This window comes from Ambystoma mexicanum, chromosome 1p, assembly GCF_040938575.1.
Source record: "Ambystoma mexicanum isolate Mex_15411 chromosome 1p, UKY_AmexF1_1, whole genome shotgun sequence".
NCBI lineage: Eukaryota > Metazoa > Chordata > Amphibia > Caudata > Ambystomatidae > Ambystoma > Ambystoma mexicanum.
The window spans coordinates 226,046,043-226,053,980 of NC_090921.1; positions in this window are offsets into that span (position 1 = coordinate 226,046,043).

The window sequence follows — 7,938 nt, forward strand, 5'->3', positions numbered from 1 at the left end:
TCTCTTGTGTTTTGAACTCTTTTGTGCCATGTTATCTGCTCTTCCCGCGTTTGGCACAAAAAGGTGGCCTGGCTCCCAAAATGGCCACGTCACGAGGTTCTTTGTCCTGTCCGCTGACCATCTTGTCCCTTCACCTTCCCCAGGTCGAGCCGACCCGGGTCCGTCCTTATTTGGTCATGCACTTTCCCGCGAAACCCAACGCTTTCGCGGGCTTTTGCATGCCTTGTGTGTGCCTCCAGGATGTGGGCTGGGATGTCTGTTCCCAATACACACCCTGAGTGCCAGAGAGTCTGGAGTGTCCTGAATGCTTGGGACCACCGTGGTCCGTGATAGGTCCACATATGGTGTGAGTGTTTGTGAGCAGATCTCCCATTGGGTCCTCTCTGTTTTGGCGCGAAGGGAACTTTGGATAAGAGGAGGCTGAAAACACCACTACCATGTTGATCTCCCGAGTTCACACCAGACAAGGGATAAGGAGCCAAGTATCCTGCAACAAGAAGCTGAGTTGAGCAACCGCTGGTGACCCGCTGAAGGTTTGGCACCCTGAACTGCTGTCGTCCTGTCAGACCCCTCTGCATCTGATTGTCCTAGAAGGTCTGCGAAGGCGCTTCGACCCATTGGAATAGTGGGATCAACTATTCCCGGCACCTTCATCAAACCCTGCAAGTAAGCCTCTTCTGAAATGTCCCTGGGCCAACCGGTGGGCTGACCAGCTTACGCAGGACGCTTTGCTCTGTCACCGCCGTCATTTCGGGCAAGTCCTCGAAACTTCGTCTACTACTTGCTCTGCGTCCACGGCACCCTCACACCAAATTTTGTACACTTGGCATTCCCAGGTCTGAAGTGAGACGAGTGCGCCCGGACCAGAGTAAACGCGGTTGCCGTGTTGCCCTGCTGCGGTAACAACCTGTGCAAGTCCGCTGCATTTGGGACACCCTCGACCCTGCATCCTGCTACACAGAATCTACACGGTGTCGAGACGTCCTGATCATCGCAGCTGAACCTGCCAGCAACGTGAACTGAACTGGAGAAGTCTGGGTCTGCCTGCATCGGGGACCGGTGAGTAGTCCATACCCTAACCGGTGGACCATCGCGCAGGAGCCCGTTTCTTTTCTACCGCTGTTGCGAAATAGCGACTCTATCCCGCACTCTCACCCTGCCTCTGCCCACAAGTGGAGGCCTTGCTTGAGTAGTGGGGACTTGTTCTGCATCGCTACATTCACCTTCCTGAACTGCCTGAGACCCTTGAAGAGTCCCCACTTTATCCATTGGCACCAGCGCGTGCAGGTACTTTTGAGCATAAGGCTCCTCTCTTCGTAGGGCTCGGACTTCCTCCTAGTTAGGTGTATTTCAGATGTCGAACTGGGTCTAATGATTACTGCCTATTTTCCTCCCCATCTAGATGGTCTACATATTACGTGCTCCTAACTTCTTAGACCCCTCGGTCTTGTATATATATTGTATTGATTGTGATGTGTTGGTTTACTTTATTATTATTGTGATTCTTTGCTATGGTCGATGTTGCAAAGGCCTTGTAATAAATGTGTCTATATTTTTAATATAACACCCGCCTGGAGTAATTTGTAAGTGTCCTTGCTTTGTGTGCTCATTGAGGTCTTTCCGTCACCCTCACCCCTCATGAGACTTAGTCTTGACCGCCGCCATCGCTACCCTGATTCGACTGGCTTGTCCAGAGGTTACCCTGTTCCAAGAAACTAGGCTGGCCTTCTGAACCTCTGCCCCTCCAGGTCAGAGTTCAGAAATCCATCTTAACAATTGCCACTTTCTTCTCAAATTTCCAGTGCTACGCTGACGACACGCAACTCATTTTCAGGCTGCCCTCTGCCACCTCCTCTCCCTCTCTCATCTCTGATTGCCTAACTGCCATTCAAGATTGGTGTTCCGCCAATGATCTTTGTCTGAATGCCAGCAAGACGGAGATCCTCCTCATCGGCACACCTTCGCCATCCTTCCCCCTCACTCTCTGGCCGGCCTTCCTTGGCCCTCCTCCTACCCCCACCTGCGAGGCTGAGAACCTCGGGGTCATCTTTGACTCCACCCTTTCCTTCTCCGCCCACATCTCTGAGGTCTCTCAAAAGTCAAATTTCCGACTGCACCTCCTCAGAGGTACTCTGCCTTTCCTCTCCTTCCCACAGAAGCTCATGGTATCCCAAGCTCTGGTTCTCTCTAGGTTGGACTATTGTAACAGCCTCTTTCTAAATCTACCTGCCTCCACTCTCCGCCCTCTGCAACCAATCCAGAACAGGACTGTGAGACTTGTCCTTGGCCTCAAGCCCTGGGATCGTATCTCTCCAGCTCTGAAATCTCTCCACTGGCCTTCCAGTGGATGCAAGGATTAAATTCAAAACCCTCTGCATTGTCCACAAGGCTTTCTGGGGCCTGGGTCCAAAATACCTTCAGCTATCCCTCCGCAAATACCTCCCCTCTCGAGCTCTTCGCTCCTCTACCTCCAACTCCCTCAGGGTCAGTCAAACCAGCTGGGGGTAGATCTCTGTCTTTGGCTGGGGCCTCCCTCTGGAATAGCCTCCCTGCCACTCTAGAACTTGAGGAGAACCATCTCCGGTTCTGGAAGCACCTCAAGACCTTCCTCCTTTCTTCTGCCTTCGCTCCCCCTCTCCCCTGCTGATCTGTTCTCTCTTGGCACTGTGCACCTGGCCACCCTCTGTCCTTCGGGCCCAGGTACCTGCTCACCCTGCCATCCTCCCGCACTGCCTCCGGGCCACCCCTTGCACTGGGGTCTGTATCTGTACCCATACAGCCCCCCCTTTTTCTTCCTGCACTTATCAGACCTACCCTGTCTGCTGCCTTAAACCTAGCACTTGCAAATTGCTGGCTGCATTACCACTGTTTGTTACCTTTATTATTTATTTATTGTTATTTATCTGTTTCTCCTCTGCTTAGCACTTTCTACTTCTCCCTCCTTCCATGCACTTTTCCCCTCCCCCTCTCCCATGCACTTGCACGTACTCAATGTCACTGGGCCTAGAAAGATCACTGTTTTGTTCTCTCCTGTTCCACCTCATTTGCCTTGTCGTGCTCTGAAACACTTGTGTACAAGAGCAATGGAAATAAAATATCAATATATCAATCAATCAACACTTGGCAAATCAATATTGCTTAGGTCCATATGCAGGACCCTATTGAAAATTGATGGTGACTCACAGTACCTCTGGGGCAAACGTGTACTTTTCAGCTTAGTCTGACAAAACAAAAAGGACGTGAGATCTTGGGAATCTTTATGCAACAGGATTGAGAAAAATTAATTTTTCAAGTCAATCACAGTGAAATATTGCGCCTCCACCAGGATACTACATAGTATCTTCGCTGGATTTGAAACTAGAGGAAACTTCACCTCTACAATCTGGTTAATCAGCCTCATATCCAGAATTAAATGCCACAACCCCCTTTTGGTTTTTTGATCGGATACACTGCGGTATTGCATGGTGCCTCTGATGTCACTAAGATGACTTGATCCATCATGGCTGATATAGTCTTGAAAATACCCTTGTCTGCCTCTCGAAACATGGAATACTGTCTTGCTCGAGGTAAAATTGCTCCTGGCTTCAGTTTAATTGTCATTTCTCCCACCCCCTTTAACAGGCCTACGTCATAGAGGCCAGTACTCCATATCTTCATCAGAAGATGCGGGACGCTGCCGCACTATCAACATCTTCTATGGAACCTCTCATTTTCCTGTCCTTATCCAATATGTAATGCTCATCTCAAACGCTATTTTGTCGTCTGATGGGTATTCTATAAACATATCCTCGTCAGTGACATCAGTCAATCTATATGCTTCCCAAATATCAATTACTGTTCTCCATGGCCTACCTTTAACCCAAACTTCGAGCATAACCAATTCTCCTCTGTCCCCCCTCTTCGTCCATATGTATCTGTGGCCTGAACAGAAATTCATCAGGTATTCTCATAATCATGCCCACTATACCGAGTAGCCATATTAACAAAATGCATACCCCACAGTGAAAGACTTCTGGCTCTAACGCTGTTACTCGCAGCTCTATTTGCCCAGTAAATTCCATGATAAATTCACCCACGTTTAAATAATGTATTCCTGGCATTGAACACACTATGCCTTCATCAGTGAAGGAGATTGTCATATTTAGCTTCGTCATTTAATCTCGGCCCAGTATATTATCTGGTGTCTGCCTTGAATACAACAACAGGATATACATATCACATTCTCCTATAAAGATTGGCAATTTTTCAGTAAAAGGAACTCTACTTGTAGCTCCAGAGAACCCCTGAGCATTCATGGCATTTCCGATAACGAAAATGTTCCCTCTAGTATACATGAGCAAGTTTTCCCTGTGTCTACTAAAAAAGAAAGGATTTGCCTCCTATGGTAACGTCAACCCTTGGTTCCTCTTGAGGATTGGGCATCACCGATAGTACTGAACACATCAAGTTACCCTGTGAGCTGTCCTATTGTGGATATATAATTATTCCCATACCTGTCCGGGGGCTCAAATGGGAATGGGGAATGGTATTTTCAATGGGGACTTACCGGTCCCGCAATGGTCGGACTACACCGGTAAGTCCCCATTGAATGAGACAGGTGCCGGTACCATTATTGGAGGCAGTCATGGCGCAAATAGCGACATGACTACATCCAATCTCGGAATGAGGCCCACTATCTGTGTTTGCTCTCTGCTGTGTCTGCATCGGTGCGTGCTGTGACTGCCCTTGCTTCAGATTCAATGGTGCTTGCTGTGGTTGCAATGCCTGTTGTGTTTGCGGCACTTGTGCTTGACATACTGTCTGATCTTGGGGAAACCCGTCCCTACTATGTTGGCTATATGCTGGTGGATAAGCTGTACCACCCTCTTGAGAATTTTTCATTCTGTACATACCCTTGGCTCCCACATGTTCGCGCAATGTGCCCTTTCATTACACATTTGCAACACACAGGAGGGAATCTGCACATTCTGAAAACTACCTTGTTTATTCTGAAAATTACCCTGATTATTCTGAAAGCCTCCTCTTCCGCGGAAGCCTCTCCTGCCTCTCAGCATAAATCCATTCCCTCCTGGATCTGACTGCCGTTGTTTATTCACCTGCGGCATACCTGAGGTCTGATGTGATCCTGGCCCCTCGCCACAAGTCAGCACAGCCCCTTATATAACATATTTTGACAGCTTATTCTGTAATAACTTAGCTTTCTCAATCTCCCTAGTGTCTTCTCTCTTTCAATTTTTCTCTTGCAACAATCAGCAATGGTGCGCAATGGTCAGCTGTATTTTTAGCCATGGCTTTGCCTCCATACCCACCAGCTTCATGAGCTGTCTCTGTACCTGGTCTGGCAATCCCTGAAACAAAATATGATAGAATACAGGTATCGATTTTTCCCACGGCTCTCGAGTTTCCAAAGACCACTCCTCTTGAAAAATCCGAATGTAAGCAAGCGGATACTCACCTTTCTGCATTTTACGTGCAATAATTTCACCCATATCTGACGTCTCAGGATACTGTACTCTAAGCGCTTTCCAGACTGCCGCTGTACAATTATTAAACGGTTCCCCATTGTGTGCTGTGTTCTGTGCTGTGACACTTGAGTAGCCTGGTCTCGCCCAAATGTCGTCAGCCCTCTCCCCAAGAATAGCTGCTAGAAGACCCTTAATGTCCCATATAGCTAACGTGTTTCATCCTGTCATTTTTTCTAATTCATAGATCCATTTCCCGGCGCCCGAAGTCAAACTCGGGAGCTTACATCTTAGGTTATCCTTATCCATCAGGAGCCACAGGGTATACTGTGGTCTGGCCCCTCCTTTTTCTAACAAGGGAAATTGTGAAATCCCAAAATTGCAATCGTCTCCCATTGTCTGCCTATTCATAGCAGGGACCAGTGGAGTAACTTTGCTGAAAGTGTTGGGGGGGACATGACATCTGAAGAAAAGGTGCACCAGCCAAATGAATGGGGACAAAATGGTGTTCCATGAAAGTTGGGGGGGGGCAAACACCCCTGTCCCCCCCCAAAAGTTATGCCCATGGCAGGAACAATGGTTCCTGATCGCCTTCTTCCTGGTAATGACCTCAGCCTACTCACATAGGGTGACGAGTCCCCCCTCTCACTAAGAGGTCGCATTTTAGGTCACTCTGGCCGCGCCATAGGGTCTGGCATCCTTTCTTTAGGCAGGTCCAGATCTGGCCACCTCACTTCCTTGTCTGTCTAAAAACACCCCTCGGGATCGCACGCACCAGCACCCTCCTCCCCACAGGTTTCCCTTTCTTTGTCTGACATATCTTGTCCACAACTAGTATGACTGTCCTCTTTCTCGTCTCTGTTTAGAGTCACCCTGTCCAAAGACAAGGCTCTATGCTCTAAGCTGAACAGGCCCCCCTCCTTGCCTCATGACTGGACACTTTCAGATCGATCGTCTTTCCCTTTATTTCTCAATTCACTTTTTGTCCTAATTTCCTGATAAGCCTTCTCGATTCTGTCTCTGATGCTTCCTCTCAAAATCCTCCTCTATATTTACTCTAGATGGTCCTGGCATAGGGTTTTGTAATGGGTCATCCCATGCACTACTGGATTTGGTTCCATTAGCTCTTTCTCAATGTGATCAATGTTGCGTGCACTCTGCCTTCTCTTTCGCTCCATTTCTTCATCAAATTCTCTTTGTTTCATCGCTTCTTCCCTAACCCTTTCCTCTTCCTGCCTTTTCGCTTCCCTTCTCTCATTTTCCCTACGCACCTCGTCATCTCTGCGTCTTTGCATTCTTTTGTCTCTTCATTTCTGTTCTTTCTCTTCTTCTCTTTTTCTTTCTAGTCTGTCTCGTTCTTCAATTGGTCTCTGCTATTGTCATATTTTATTTGCTCTTCTGCTCTCTCCTCCTTTCTTAACTGTTCTTCTTGATATATTTGTTCCCGTCTTTTAGCCTCATCACGACTTCGGCGGTAACCCTTAAATCCGGCGGTAGCGCTATTCCAGCCGGATTTAAGGGTCCGCCGAATCAGTGCTTCGGCGGATTTCGCCCCAGCTCTGAGCTGGGGGAAAATCCACCGAAAATGTGCGCTATTACCGCCGGCGGGAAACCCATCAGCGGTATTAGCACGAAGATTCCCCATTGAGCCCAATGGGGAATGGGGCATTCCCAAATGGGCTCAGTGGGGAATGGGGACTTACATTACCACCAAACTCGTGATCCGGCGCTATTAGAGCCAGGGAGTTCGGTGGTAGGGCTAATACCGCCCGCGCTAATAGCGTTACCGCCCAAGTCCTGATGAGGCCCTTTGTCTACTCTTTCTTTTGGACTTGTCTTCTTTCAATCGCTTCTCTCGTTCCCTGTCTTTTTTATCTTGCTTGTCTCGATCTTCCCCTTGCTGTACTTGATTCTCTTCCCATCAAGTTTGAGCAACATCTCACCACCCATCCATTCGTTCTGTATCAGCGCTATCTCATCAGTTTTGTCTTTTTCACCTTTCCATCTCCTTATTTCTCATTCTATATCTAGGGTCTATAAATATATCTAGGGACATACTTGGTCATTCACTTTTCTATTTATCCAGTGGGACTTTAGAGATCACATCCATTTCTGGATTTGTTTTCTGGACTCTCATCACTACAGGTGGCTCATGTATCGGATTGCTATATCCTGTCGCTGCATTAGGCACTCTTAATGGATACAATCCATCGTTGTTTGTACTATCGACATTTACTTAGGTGTGGTAGGGGAGCAGAAAGCTCAACACCCTCCACTGGTTAAGCATCCAGTCTTCAGGGGGCGGGTCTCTTTTTTTCCTGTGTACGCAGCGTGCAAGTATGTGGTGATGTGTTGCAAAATTACTTTTGACAGTGATCCACCTTGCGGCCATTGCATTTAAAATCTTATCTGCTGTGTCTTTAACCCATTCTTCACTATACTGCTTAAGCTTGGGTGAGTGTTTTGGCAGTTGTTT